The sequence below is a fragment of the Asparagus officinalis genome, chromosome 7, assembly GCF_001876935.1.
Source record: "Asparagus officinalis chromosome 7, Aspof.V1, whole genome shotgun sequence".
Lineage (NCBI taxonomy): Eukaryota > Viridiplantae > Streptophyta > Magnoliopsida > Asparagales > Asparagaceae > Asparagus > Asparagus officinalis.
The window spans coordinates 125,549,248-125,565,246 of record NC_033800.1 but is presented as its reverse complement, the minus strand read 5'-3'; the positions used below and the strand labels follow the sequence as shown (position 1 = coordinate 125,565,246).

Below are 15,999 nucleotides of genomic sequence, written 5' to 3'. Positions count from 1 at the left end.
GAAGACCCGGACCAATCGGGAACCCGACACTGTTCACAAATAAGACAATCTTTTGTCTTGGAGCAAGGCTAGAGAGAGAGGGGGAGGATTTTTGGAGAGCTTGGCGAAGCCCTGCTGCAGTGAAGAGTGCCCGTGTGCTTCAACGAGAGGAGGAGAGGTCTACATCAGTCTTCATCGCCCGTCAGATCCTTAGTATTGGCCTTAGCGTTGATACTAAGAAGAGCTATTACCTCGCTTTAGCCGAGATAGACGCTTGTAGCTTCTAGATCTCACGCGGATCGACGAAGCTCTGTCCGATTTATCCGGATCAGAAAGTTTCTAGATCTCACGCGGATCGACGAAGCTCTGTCCGATTTATCCGGATCAGATCTGAGTGCCCCGGTGGTCCACGGATATCAACGTCCCCGTCACAGGCCAAAGACCCACGCAAGCAAGAGATGATGAACAGATCTTGCGTTTGTTTGAAAAGAGTTGTATTTCTTTTGTTTTCATTGTGTAAAGGTCTTATAAAAAGGCTATCTTTTTGTTTCATTGTAACGATTGAAGTTGTAATGAATGCAGCAATGAATACAACAACTTTTTCCGCAAACACCTACAGCTAAAATTTGCTCATAAAATTTGTGTTAATTGTAGAAAATTACCCTCAACTATTTTTGGCCGTCTCAAAAAACTCCCCTTAATTTCCCCCCAAAATAATGCAATCAGAGAAAACCCCCCTCAATTGTGGAGTTATTATAGATAACCGTTATCAACTTTAAAATTTTATTCTCTCAATTCCTCTTACTTTAGGGGATGTTTGGTTCGTTTCCTATATATAGCGAAATGTATTTCCATGTACAAAAACACAAGTTTTGAGTTTTCCAAATTTTTTTCAAGAAATAGATTGTTTCGCTTTGGTTCGCACATAAAAAATGGTAGGAAATCAATGTATTTACTTTTCTTGTGTTTGGTTCACATGGAAAAAGGGGAAAACTTTTGTTGATATGACATTTCCTACTTTTCTTGTGTTTGGTTGGTTTTAAAGTTTGTAGGTAGGGAAAAGTGTTTATGGTCACCATGGTAAGATTATCCCTACTATATACAAATTTTTTGTGCTCGTAATATGAGATATTCTTAATCATATAAAAGTTCGAATGTTCCTATTTTAGATTGAAAAATCACACGAATCCTGTAATAACCTGATTATTCATAAATTTATGCAGTACATACCCAAATTACCCAACCAGCCAATCAAACCAAGTCACCAATGTGTTATTATAAGCAAGTGAAATAACAGCAGATGTAACAAATATAACACAGGAAGAGAGTGGTAGCATCCTCATAACCAGACTCACAACCAAAAATCCCCCAAACAAGCACAAAAGCATCAGTTACTCAACAATGAACATGATACACCAACCAGCCAACCAAAAAAGAACCAGGAAACACTATTACAACCACCAAAAATGAACCAGGAAACACCATCCAACCATACATAATGAACCAAGAAACACATAATGTACAAACAATGATATGTTAACTTAGATGTAGCAATATCATGCACCATCCACTTGCACAATTTTCTCATTAGGAACCAGAAAGAATAGTCATTTCCTTCGAGTAACAGGACAAGAAAGACTAAAAACTCAAATGCAGCAATATCATGCATTTTAAATGTGGCTATAAGTACAAAGAAAAAAATGCAAATAAATGATAGAGAAACAATTAATGAAGCATAACAGACAACTCGCCTCTTCCCGTGCAGCTTTCTGGATGTTCGATTTTGCTTGCAAGTTGGCATTTCTCAAGCTCATATGCAAACTGAAAAATAAAATTAAAAGACACATTATGAAAATCAACACATGACCACCAATTATCTGTTTCATCAAGTTCAATTACGAATAAGTAGCAAGTATCATACCTCTGATACTGTTCCTTCCATGACTTCAAAATTGCATTGGCAGACTACACCTCCTCTTCTGTGGGAAGTTGTTGGGCTAAAAGGTTGAGCTTAAACTGCAATGCTAATATCAGATAAATTGAAATGCATCATAGCTTAATTTGAACACCCGTAAACAATATCAAAATAATTATTCAGAAACAACATCACCAGCCAACAACACTACCAGGCAACAACACCATCAGCCAACAACAATATCAACTACCAAGCAACAACACCACCAACTAACAACATCATGTATGAACCAGGAAACAACACCACAAGCCAATAACAACATAAAGTACCAACCAGCCAACAACATCAAGAAACGAGCAGGCAAACAACCAGAATTCAACACCAACAGGCAACAACAACATCAAGTACCCACAAGCCAACAACATCTTCAAGTACCAGGCAACATCACCACCAGCCAACAACAATATTTAAAGTCAATATGTGCCAAAAAAAACCAAGCACAAAATATTCACAAACCTAGCATATGCACACTAAACTGAGCACAAACAGAAGATATGCTCACAAAGCGAACCGAAAATAGCATATGCACACCAACAACATCAAGTACCAATGAACATCATCAAGTAATCAACAGGTGGCTACTGATTTTTGCTGAGGGCTCAGAATTTAGTCAATATCATCATTGTTAGCCATCTAATACAATATCAACAGATATTGTAGGTTGCTAATCTCAGATATTATGACAATCATCATAGCCTAAAATTCCAAAGGTCACCAATGTAAACTCGTTGTTTGAAAACTTAGTTCACAAAATACACTAACACAACCAGGCTCACAACCAGAAATCCCCCAAACAAGCACAAAAGCATCAGTTACCCAACAATGAACATGACCACCAACCAGCCAACCAAAAAAGAACCAGGATACACCAACCAGCCATGAAAAAGGAACCAGGAAACACCATCCAGCCACACAAAATGAACCAGGAAACACACATAATGTACAAACAATAATATGTTAACTTAGAAAATATCTTTGTTGCTAATCTCACTAAGAAAATTAGTGAAATGGGCTCAGAATCTAGTCAATATCATTATTGTTAGGTATCCAATGTAATATCAATTGATATTGCAGGTTGCTAATCTCAGAAATTTTGATAATCATCATAGCCGGCTTATGTTATGCACAACTTCTGTGGATAAAACAAAATTTGGTTGATTTTGATTTACATTTTTATGATATACACTACTAGAAACAGGCCTTTTAGCGACGGACAAATCCGTTGCTAAAAGTCAAAAATCCATCGCTAAAAGTTTTAGCGACGAAAAAAAAACAAATTCCGTTGCCAAAATACCGTCCGTACATTGAGGCTTGCTAAAATCACTTTTAGCGACAGATTTTCTGTCGCTAAAATACAGCGACAGGATATTAGCGACGGTCTTTTCGTCGTCGTATTTAAAAAAAAAAATTAAAAAATATTAGCGATGAAATTTTCGTCGCTAATATAGCTTTTAGCGACGGAAATTCCGTCGCTAATATAGCTTTTAGCGACGGAAATTCCGTCGCTAAAGGTTGTATTTATTATTGCAATTCTTTTTTCCGTATCTATTTTTCGTTGCTAATATAGCTTTTAGCGATGGAAATTCCGTCGCTAAAGGTTGTATTTATTATTAAAATTCTTTTTTCGTATCCGTTTTTCATTGATAATACAGCTTTTAGAGACGAAAAATCCGTCGCTAATAATAACCACTATTTTTAAAAAAATACTTTAAAAATTGAAAAAACCCTGTATAATATCGATAATAATTTTAAAAACCTTGTTCAATCAGCAGTATAATATTCAATCCCACGCATATATCACACATATATTTCAATAAAAACAAATAAAAGTTTCTCGATACCTACATAATAAATATTGTTTATACAACATAAGAAATTTTTTCAAAGTTAAATTAATTACAATCAATCCTCCTGATCATCATCATCATCCTCAACACCAGCTGCATTATGAATAGTCCTAACTGTACCTTGTGAAGAAGTCTCGGCCTGTAAATATAAATCAAATGTTAACGAGGGTGTGTAACCATTAATAAGATTGTGCAAATATAAATATAATTCCCCCAACACCACAACACAAATCAATAACACAACACAATACAACACAACACCAAAACACCACAACACAACAACACAACACCACAATACAACACAACACCTACACTACATAACCACAACACAACACCACTACACTACACAACACAATTTTCCTGGGGAGGGAGATGAGGGCTAGGGTCCGGATCTGGCCATTGGTGGAGGCGGCAGTGGGGACAAGATCGAGAGAGGGAGCAACTGGAGATTTAAGGCAAGGGGAATGAATGAGAAATTAAGAATGAGGGAATTTATATTAGTCGGATATGGGTATCAGGTATGGGTTACGACGAGTGGGGGAAAGTTCGGTCGGGTCAGTTTAATCGGGTTGAACGTTTCTAAACCCGATCCGAACCGGACTTTGATCAAAACCACACCGAACTGTGGGAAATTGGTCGGTTCGGTCGGTTTGGACCAAACTTTGCTCACCCTAATCACGGGGGCTCCATGTCCTTCAGCCAGCATTATCATTAATTGGAGCTTGAGGTATATAATATATTAGCTTATATCTCTTCAATTTGAGTATAATTTATGTGTTATAGGTTAATGATATATTTGAATAAAATAGGGAAGGGTCAATTTGAGTATAATTTATGTGTTATAGGTTAATGATATATTTGAATAAAATAGGGAAGGGGAGATCTCAGACATTTTGCAGATCGTATTCTGACTTAAAATAGGGAAGGGGAGATCTCAGACATTTTGCAGATCGTATTCTGACTTCCTAGAGCCTGAATTACGCTGATGAAGAGAAGAAAGCGAAGAATAAGGATCTGGCTGTAAGTAGCAGTTCATTTGTATATTCAATTTCATAACAATGCATTATTAATAAGTCAACTTGCCCAGGTTGTTTTGATATATCACAGGAGAAATTATATGTTAAGGTACAGAAGCAAATATCTCAGTATCAAGTCGGTTCTAGCACTCTGTCCCGGCTAAGTAGAGAGGAGGAGGACTCCAACATTAAGACGATCATTAGACCGAGTAGGAACAACATATACCGATGGAGAGAATCCAAGTATTGGCCGAGTCTAGTAGCACCTACGAGTCTGCAACTCCACCAGGAACACCAAGAAGCAGTTCATATCAAGACTCGATGGTAGAGTAGCTGTTGAAAGCGATTGAAGATTGACAGGCACAACAAACAACAAATCAGCGGATGGCGGAGGAAGAATGGAGGCGCCGAGAGTAGAGGGAATTAGAGTTCTCGCAGTTCATGTCGACTCTACCTCAAGAAGCTCAGGAGGCATATAGCAGATAGTTTATGGCGGATCAGGTAATATATATACTTTACTTTTTTTTAATTTAAGAACTAGCTATGTAATAATCGAGCTTTAGCAACGAGCTATGTATATCTTGAAGAACTAGAACTACATCTAATAAAAATATTAATTATTCAAGCTATAATCAGAACCAATCCACATGTTTATTTATTACCTTCACTTGGGCATTGTGTACAAGACTAACCATATTACTGATTGTGATAAAATAATTTTATATTCTCTAACTCTTTTTGATAATTTTGTATTCTCTAACTCTTTTTTATACATGAATTTAACCATAAAGAATACTACAAGGTATAAAAATTAATGAAAACCCAAAATGGAATATTACAGTTCAACTTTTCCATAGTTAACATCTATAAAGGAATATATGTCGTGTTATAAGCAAGATCTTATGGTTTGGTCTGTTACACACACCCTAATCCTAACTTAAAGCCAAAAATATATACTTATAATGTTTTTATGTGATGGTGCATGCGTGCGTGGTGAGAGAATTATGGGTGGGGTTAGGGTGAGTGCGTGCATGCGTGGTGAGAGAATTCTGTGTGCGTGCATGAGTGTTGATGGTGGTGTAAATGGTGCGTACGTGCGTGCGTGCGTAGTGAGAGAATTGTGGGTGGGGTTAGGGTGCGTACGTGCGTGGTGAGAGAATTGTGTATGGCGTTAGGGTGCGTGCGTGCATGGTGAGAGAATTGTGGGTGGGGTTAGGGTGCGTGCGTGCGTACATGCGTGCATGTTGATGGTGGTGTTGATAGTGCGTGAATGGTGAGAGAATTGTGAGTGGGGTTATTGTGCGTGCGTGAATGGTGAGAGAATTGTGTGTGCGTACGTGCGTATAATACATAAGTAAGAATATGCCATGATATTCTCTCCAAAACATATAACACATAAGAATATGCCATGATACTCTCTCATATTGCTAAACTTGCATGTTATGCCATGTTGGCTTATAATTTGTTACATTACTGTAAAATTCAGTTTTTGGTGATGCATATTGCTTTATAACTCTTGTTAATGTTTGTTTTATATTTGCAGGCCAGAACTTCTAGAGAAGGTGGAGCCGGTGGTCGTCATGGTGGAGCAAGTGATGAGGAATGATTTGTAACATTTTAACTTAGAAAACAATGAATGTGTTTATAAAAACAATATGTAATAATTTATTTGGTTTTATTGAAATATGTGTTATATATATGTGATATTATTGATTGAACAGGGTTTATGCGTGATACTGTTGATTGAATAGGGTTTATATGTGTTATATATGCGTGATATTATTGATTGAATAGGGTTTAAAAAAACTTTATGCTATTGTACATGTTTTTTTTTCAATTTTCAAAGCATTTTAAAAAAATATGGGTGACTTTTAGCGACAGATATGTCGTCGCTAAAAAAATCTTTAGCGACGGAAAACGGACACGAAAATCTATCGATAGGCGTCACTAAAAACCTCTTTAGCGACGGAAAACGGAAACAAAAATCCGTCGCTAAACTTTGCTGTCACCAATAGGCCGTCGCTATATGTAGTTTTGTTTTTTTTAAAAATAGATCGATGGAAAATCCGTCGCTAACCTTTAGCGACGGCATTTTCGTCACCAAAAGTCTAATTACGGACCCTCAATGCACCAACAGTTATTTAGCAATGGAATTTATTTTTTTTCGTCGCTAAAAGATATAGCGACAGTTTTTTAACCTTTAGCGAAGGATTTGTCTGTCGCCAAAGAGTCTAAATCCAGTAGTGATAGATTTGGAGGAAGATGGTCTTACCTCAAAATGCTGCTGAAAAATCCAAGGGTGCAAGCAAATATGTTCTCCCTCGCCAAACACTGACGATCTCGTCCTCTTCTCGGTATTTGCTTCACAAAGCTCTCAAAATTCACTAAAGTATGCTCTAGAGTTTTTTGAGGGGAGAGGGTGGTTGTTAGGATTCAAAAATATGTTGTAAAGGAAATTTTTATGAAAAACACAGGTATATATAGAGGCAAACCCCAAACAAACAAATCTGACCCGAAACAGGAAACCCAGTTAGACTGAAAAAATAGTCCTTAGTATTTTGGTTGTAACCTTTTCGTCGACCACAAAATGAGAATTTAAGATGTATTGGAAAGCTATTAAAGAGACCTATAACTTTTATCTTTTGATTTTTTACAGATTCAAACTGAATCGGTGTGCATTGCATATATACTCTTAATTGGTCTCAAATCAATTATTATCATGCTCATTCATCAGTAAGTGATATTTATTATAATATAGCTCATTTAATATTATTTACCAAAGTATTTTTAAAAAAATTACGGGGTTTTATATTCATTCCCTCTTAAAAGAGTTTCGTCCTCGAAATTCCACAAACTATCTTTAGAGATTAATAATACGAGAAAATCACGTTGAAGGAATAATCCAGACAAGGAATCCCTTACATACACATCTCGTATCATTAATCCTAAGATACGTATCACAAACAATAATTACACTTAACGATCTAGAATGCAAATACTCCCACTTAACCCCTAATTAATCGAAACTAGTACGCCGGGCGAAAAATCCAAACAAGGAACCCCCCATGTATATATCATATGTTCCGAATGATTAGGACCTAAGTGTTAATACCCTCATTCCAACGTTAAATGTAAATGTGGCTATACAAATAATATGATCATAAACAAATCATAGTTAATATTTTACCTGATCAAACAGGTGTGGGTAGTTACGACGCATATCCTCCTCACGATCCCAAGAAGCTTCCGTAGCTCCTTTCCGGTTCCACTACACTTTAACTAAAGGAATCAACTTATTTCTAAGCTTCTTACCCTCTCTAGCAGGAATACAAAATGGAATCTTAATGTTTATCAAATCATCCTGAATCTCTAAGTCTTGTGCGTCAAACACTCTATGTCGCACCTCGTCGTGTAAATGCTTCTTGATCATCGAAACCTGGGAAACATCGTGTACACCCGACATTGATGCGGGATAGTCTAGTTGATACGAAATGGCTCTAACACGCTCAACGACCCTAAATGGTGCAATGTAACTCAAGGCAAGCTTTCCCCGTCTACTAAATCGTTGAATACCCTTCATCAGCGATACTTTATAATCAAAGCAAGATAGTTATCATAAAAAAATTGTATTTTTATATATATATATATATATATATATATATCATCCTCACTCAATCTAGAGTTCCTAGCGGACTCTATACATGATTCCTAGGAAACTCTATCCTAGCTCCACGACTCGACACAAGATGATCCTAAGGATGCTGGAACTAGAACTCTGATACCAACTGTGACGCCCCAGGTTTCACACAAGGCTATAGTCCAAGGTGAATCTAAGAATGTCAAACCTACCATGCACCCCTACTTTGCAAATATACGTTTTACCATTACAATAATATCTCTCTGGTGGAATCAAACAACAAGTGTAGGTACAAAACTGGCAAAAAATTAGGATAAAATGCAATGAACATGATATAGACACTACTAGAAATATGGGTATTAACCACGGACGTATAGCGACTGTTATGGTGTTCACTCACCCAAGATATGGATATTTGCAAAATGATACAATAAGAGTCCTAAAAAAACAAACTCAACCCTTTAGCCGACTCCCACAGTCATCTCTCGGCCTTAGGGGATGGAAAGACCTAGTCAACTCTCAAGAATTCAAGGTATTTGATTCCTCAGTCGAATTAAAAGTCCTTGGATTTTTATCAAGGTAAGCCCAAGGCACGACATATGGTTGAATCCTCCAGTGCAACTCGACCATCATGGCTAATTACAAGACCTTAGTACCTTATCAGGGATAAACCCAAGGCACAATCACAGAGGCCTTGGCCCCGCTGACTCATCAAGTCGACACTATGGTATCGACACCAAAGGCGATATTGGTCGGCACGAGAGATATTGACCTCTCAGACGAGTCGAGATCTCTATATCGACTTGAGAGACGGTTCTTAGTTAGGACAAGATGACACTCCGACCACTCGGACAGGTCGACATTCTTTCATGCCGAAGCGAATGGCGGGATCAGTCAACCCTATCATCAAGGACAACCCTACTTAGGGCACTCGACGACTCACTGGGCAATTTTTAAAATGAATGGAGGGACATTCCCTGCTGCCGATTAAGTTGAGAACTTGGCCCTAGCCCCAAGCCTCTATCCCAGAGCATATGTCAACATCTTAGTCCACCTCGGACAAGCCTTATCTATATTTTGGCTTGATAGGTCTCCATGACTTGTAAGCTCAATTACTTCTTGGAAAATACGGAGACACGCTATCCCATAATGAAGTAATGTCCCATCCAGTCGTCAACCGACACCTGTAAGGTAGGGGATGATTCAGCATACCAGCATGCCTTCTGCCACACTCTCAATCGCTTCCCAGAAAATGCAAAGACATTCTCTCCAGAGCTAAAATGACTTCCCCTCCAGTCGCCAGTCGATACCTGTAAAGCGAGGGGAGACTCGACTCTTAGCCTGCACTCCAACACCGCTTCCCTAGGCTAGGCTATAGATGACCTATCTGATCCCAGGAAGAAAAAGAGAGGTAAAGACTTCCTCCTCCTGATCAAAATGAGGGGAAAATCATCTCTAATGCACATAAAAAGAAAAGGACACACAGTCCTTCATCAGCACAGAGGAGCTCACGTAGATCCTCTGGGCATACATATTGCCACCTTAAGAACCACATCGGTTCTTAACATTACCCTTCCCTACTCGAGTTTCACTAACTTGACCATCAGAGAAACCATGGGGGAACCGGTCTATGCAGTGTGGACATCAACCCCTCATTCAAGAACCAGACATAAAGTCGAAGAAGGGAGCGAGCCCTCCATCATCCTTTATCACCCCGCAACCATCTTCTTCTGGATTATTCTATTTGATATTGAGCATCAACAGTTTGGCGCCTACCGTGGGGCCACTCTTCTTTTTTGAGAAGACATGCCAAGTTCTAATCAAGGGTCTAATTCTACTCACCCTAAAGAACAACATCGGAGTTGCATCATCCATGCTAAATGAAGTCAGAAGTTACATCATTCAAGCTAAGGAGGGTTAGCTTTGGCTAAGAGGAACCAACATAGGTGCAATCCTCGAAAGTCTCAGCAACTTATCTTGGGAATGTATGCCAAAATCAATTAGATGGTAGAGCGATCTTCAATCCTCCTAGAAAACCCTCCAGCTGAATACCTACCATAAGGGTGATTATTTTTCTTGAAAAGCGATATTGACTTCTAATCGTCATCACAGAATGAATCTGGCCAGAATATAGGATTTGATGAAGCCAAATATCACTGAAGCTCCAACAGCCGATAGCTCATATGAGCATAGAAGCAATGATTAAGTCTATGATAGGCACCTAGAACCATGAGGACTCTTTGAAGGAAACTCCCATATACCATGGGTGAGATTGCGGGAAAAACTTAGGGTCTGTCAGCTGATTGTTCTCAGAAAGAATGATCTTGGCCCTTCAACTGACGCCTTCACCACTAAAGTTGCCTAAGCTCTGGTGGTCGAAGCATGCGACCCGCATGATCCATACAAGGGAGAGTTCTCCATTCACAGCATGGTCCAGTCCCTAGTACTCCTGAAGCTCCTTCAAGAAAACCGCAACGGTTTGTCATTTTCAGGGAGTATAATACCGGCTGGTGGATTCTCTCTCCAAGAGAGTTTCCACCACAAAAGGCACCATGTAGCTTATGGTTGTTCCCCCAACCCTCACGAACCCAACCTAAAAAATGCCATTCAACATGATTCATGGTGTCTGGGTAGTTTCTTTTGCCAAAAGCCGACATGCCAACCTTCCGCCTTCAAGGCCTTACTAAAGATTCAGATTCAAAAGGAGCCATGGCTGATGAGATGGCAAATAGAGTTCCGACTCATCTTCATTTATCAACAATTCGTTCGCTATAAAAGCAAGCAAAATCCAACTAAAAGAGGTTCTATACTGACAGCCTCATCCACTACGAAACTACCTTTGAAGCAGTGCCCAAGTAAGATCACAAGTGATTCAACCCCTTTTTCAGCATCAAATGTCTGCAAAGGATATTTTTATGATAATGTAAAATATAGAACTGATAAAATGTTATTCAATATGAATTAACTCTAATCTCGCAGGGACCAAGGCTTCACTATGACCAAAGACCTAGGCATCATGTAAGACCTAGGCACCCCCAACAAGCCCCTAGTACCTCATTAGGAATAAACCTAAGGCATAACCCTTTGGCAGACTCCCACAGTTTTCTCTCGGTCTTAGGGGAACGAAAGCCCTAGTCAACTCTCAAGAGTTCTAGGCATTCGACTCATTAGTCGAATTACAAGCTCTTGGTACATCTTCAGGGTAAATCCAAGGCATAACGACTCCTCAGTCGAATAACAAGCCCTTAGCTCTTTATCAAGGTAAGCCTAAGGCACAACATATCGTTGATTCCTCCAGCACTTATCGATCATTATGGACAAGCTCTTGGTACCTTATCAGGAATAAAACTAAGGCACAACCCTTTGGCCGACTCCTACAGTTTTCTCTCAGCCTTAGGGGAAGGAAAGTCCTAGTCAACTCTCAAGAGTTCTAAGCATTCAACTCCTTAGTCGAATTACAAGCCTTTGGTACCTCTTTAGGGTAAATCCAAGGCACAACAATTCCTCGGTCGAATAATAAGCCCTTGACTCTTTATTAAGGTAAGCCCAAGGCATAACATATGGTCGATTCCTTCGGCTCTCATCGATCATTATGGATAAGCCCTTAGTACCTCATCAGGAATAAACCCAAGGCACAACCCTTTGGCAGACTCCTACAGTTTTCTCTCGGCCTTAGGGGAAGGAAAGCCCTAGTCAACTCTCAAGAGTTCTAGGCATTCGACTCCTTAGTCGAATTATAAGCCCTTGGTACCTCTTTAGCGTAAATCCAAGGTACAACGACTCCTCAGTCGAATAACAAGCCCTTGGTATCTCATCAGAAATAAACCCAATGCACAACCCTATGGTCGACTCCCACAGTCACTACTCGACCATACGGGGATTATGAAGACCTAGGAACCTCCATAAGACCTAGGCACCTAACTTTAGGGTTTCCATTCTGCCAAAAATGTATTCATAAGCCTAAGGTATGAGTATTAAGTGTAGGGCCAATACTCAATTGATCTAAAAACTTAAGCAGTCATCTGTCGAGGTCTGGTCAATTGAACACTCAGCCAAAATAAGACATCAAGTGAACTAGTTGTCATAAGTCCCTAGCATGGTCGACACATTACAACTAACTCACTTCAGCTAATATCTTAGATGAGAAAAAGCTACAAAGCTAAAAGAATATAAACAATGAAGGCAAGCTCAAAAATAGAGACAAAAGTTAATTTTCATTCAATAAGAGTAAACTTCATCACAAACTTCTCTACAAAAAAAAAAGAAGAGAAACATGCAGGTCATCAAAGCTCTCGACCAGATTTGGGAGTCAGACTTGGCGGACTCCTGGTAACGGCAATTGAAGAAGATTCCCCAGGGGCCCCAGCAACAGGCTCGACCTTATCGTCATTCGCTGATAAATCCAACCAGCCTCTAATTTTCTCAACATCTTTCAACAAGTCGAGATGATAGGAGACGCAAGAAGGATAATAGCGATCAGCAGGAGGATGTGAGCTAGGAGGTATCAAGGAGGCGAAGTAATCAACCCCAGCTTTACATACTAAGGCTACTTCGGCCTTCCCAATAGGGCCACGACGTCAGTCATCGACCACCTTCTTTTTATGATGCTCTGAATCCAAATGAGTAAGTTAGTCCTCCAATTTATCAACAAGGGCCATGGATGCCTAAAGCTTTGATTGCAGCTCTTCAAAGTCCCTCCTCATCTTTTTGAGAGACATGCGACTTGATCGAACCTCTGCCTCACTCGTCATCCTACGACGTTTCTTAGATTCGGCCTCTACATGTAGATGAACCATCTCCCTTTGAAGGTCCTCGATGGTCCCTACCTGCTTGGAGAACTGGATTGGAAAGCTCTTGAGGAGCTCTTCCTTCTCATCTAGACTCTGGCACCAAGCATCTTCTTTGTGAGTCAATTCAGCCTCCAAGATAGCAATTCTCTTCTCTGCCTCTTCCTTGGATGACTTCTCCTTCACCATCCCTCCTTAGCATTCCAGGGAACGCTCAAGTCGATTGAACAGGGCGTGTCCTAGCGATGTCCCACGAGCTAAACAAGCTTGAAGAGCTTGGTGTATGCCAACACTTGGCATATCCTCCAAAACCCTCCCCTCAGCACTGTTTTCTATCAGGTATGATGGATTTTCAGCGCTCCCTACAACGCCGTCGTCCACCCTAATTGGCTCATTACTAAGGCGACGAGACACCTCAAATATAGTATTGGGGCCGACAACATCCTCTTCGACCGCTAAGGCCGTTGTCTCCCTGTCTGGTGAAGATTCGTCTATCCACCCCACATTTTCCAAGTAGTTAAGTTGATTTACTAACAGACTCATCCCAGTTGGTTAGGTGATACGAGTCTCCGTACGAGCATCTTTGGTCGCGGAATTACCAAAGGTGGGTTGAGGAGAAAACAATAAGAACACAATAGCAACTCAGGTTTTGGGCGAAGGAAAATACATTCTCTAGATTATGAGTATGCAATTTACAATCTCTCACAATCTCACTTTAGAATTGAAGAACAGGCTCTCCAAATCTCAATTACAAGTTAATCTATCTTGATTCAACTCTCTCTGATTGTTTTAAACCCTAAAACAATCACTTATATAGGTGTACAAACGAGGGTGGCAAAGTGGTAAATAACCAAGCCCAACCCAAACAGGAAAACGCGTAAAAAGAGTCCTTAGCGAATCTGGAAAACTTCGATGAGTCGACTCATGAACAGTTATGAGTCGACTCATGACCTCATATGAGTCGACTCATAACTGATGAGTCGACTGGTTAGAAACTTTTTCTAACAGGACTTGATTTCTTGAGTTAACTCAAAACTGTATATGAGTCGACTGAGTCGACTCATAAGGTGATGAGTCGACCGAGTAGAAACTTTTAGCAAAACGACTGGCTTTCATGAGTCGACTCATGACAGTCATGAGTCGACTCACCCTGATGAGTCGACTCATGTACATGTATGAGTTGACTCACAAGCTGAAATCTGGATTCTTTGAATCTTCGATTCTCTGCCTCGTTCCTCGCTCTAACCTGCATTCCCTTGTACTGTTTGACGCCTCTATTCTCATGCTATCATGAGAATCATCTATCCTCAAGCTCCCATGAGGATTGTTAAGTTCTAAAGAGAAGATACACCCGTATCATGGGTCCCCCCTTTAGGAACTTGAAGTCCTGTTCAAGTTAGAACTTCAGCTAAGGAAACTCGCGAGCCCCTCCTTCCTTGTTGAACTACTTAGCCTTGCTAGGAACTTGACCTTGACGTCCAATGAGAAACGACTCCTTCATTCCTCGTCTCGTCGTGGTCGTCTTTTGCTCCAAAATGCAATCTTACTTCAGCAGCTTCTCTGTATCAAACCACAAGTCTTTAACATGCGGCACGATCACCTTGTCATCACCTTCATCATCCAGCAATGGAGGCTCAAACAACTTCAAGTACTTGGCATTGATCACCGAATACATGCCTAAGTAAGGTGGTAAATCCAGCTTAAAAGCGTTGTCGCCAATCTGATCGAGAATCCAAAATGGACCATAACGTATCGGTTTCAATTTTAGCCATACCATATCGCCCACTCCAAAATTACAAGGAACCCGATGTTGATCATGCTTCGTCTTGTACCTTGCTTGTGACTTCTTCAATTGTGCTTCAATCGTGGCATGAATATGCGTAATCTTCTCCAGAAATCGTTGAGCACGTTGTCTTTCATTTCCCTCCTTGTCGTCCATCGTAGCTTCACTCGAAAACACGAGATCAAACGGACTCGGCGGTAAGAATCCATAACAAGTCTTAAACCGTGACTTTTCCGAAGATCCATGAATCGCCCGATTAAAAGCAAACTACAAATATGGTAAGCTCTCATCCTAAGTCTTAGGATGCCTGAAATTATACCCTCGCAACATATGCACTATAGTCCGGTTGACTACCTCTGTTTGCCCGTCTGTTTGTGGATGAAAGACCGTGCTCTTCTTTAATCTAGTGTCCATCAGACTCCACAAAGAATCCTAAAAATGCCCGAGAAACCGGCTATCCCAATCCGAAATAATCAAACTTGGCAACCCAAAATGCTTCCACACATGCTCGAAGAACAACAGTGTTGCACCCGCTCCAGTCACGGTCTTCTTACAAGGAATCAAAAACACTATCTTACTGAATCGGTCCACCACAACGTACAGATAGTCATGCCCACGCTTGGTAGTCGGCAACCCTCCTAGAAAATCCATAGATATGCTCTCCCACAGCCTAGAAGGAACCGATAGTGGTAGGTACAATCCCCTCTTCCTGTTAGAAGGTTTCAAAATACAGCATAACTTACACCCTCCAACATACTTGGTCACATCAACAAGCATCCGTGGCCAAAACACATGTTGCCGTAGATTGAGAAGCATCTTCTGAATTCCAAAATGCCCTTGCACACGTGAGGTATGTGCTTTCCGAATCCACTGCAACCTATCACCATCATCCGGAATGCATAATAATGTCCCACGATACAACAAGCCATCTTCTCCAAGTGAATATTCCCCCCTTTGACCAGCCTTCGCCTGCTC

At 40.2% G+C, this 15,999-nt stretch overlaps 1 long non-coding RNA gene across 1 annotated transcript; it reads right to left on the bottom strand.

The window, feature by feature from the left end:
* LOC109850806 lies at nt 1,500-2,245 on the bottom strand. Its single transcript, XR_002249555.1, has 2 exons — nt 1,901-2,245; nt 1,500-1,800 (listed from the first exon to the last, which is right to left on the bottom strand). It is a non-coding gene; the product is annotated as an uncharacterized LOC109850806 (long non-coding RNA).